We start from the raw sequence: 283 nt of genomic DNA, 5'->3' as shown, positions 1-283 counted from the left end.
TTTCTTTTCATATATTTCTCTTTCTAAAGAACGATCTGTCCGTGTGTATTCCACCCCATCCAGATTGAGGGGGGCTAATAGAGCAATTGTAATACATTAATATCATAACGGGCATATATGTAATTCTGTACATTACCTCATATAAATATAGACATCGGCTCCTCTGTTAGGGTATGCCGAAACCCTAATTCTTTTGTTATCTCTTTTCTCTTCTTCATAATATTTCACAGTATATAAACAGATGTGAGTGTATTTGATACTTAGGGTTTAAAGATAAGTCAAG

Source organism: Asparagus officinalis, chromosome 8 (assembly GCF_001876935.1).
Source record: "Asparagus officinalis chromosome 8, Aspof.V1, whole genome shotgun sequence".
In the NCBI taxonomy this organism is placed as follows: domain Eukaryota; kingdom Viridiplantae; phylum Streptophyta; class Magnoliopsida; order Asparagales; family Asparagaceae; genus Asparagus; species Asparagus officinalis.
This window is presented reverse-complemented; position numbering follows the sequence as displayed.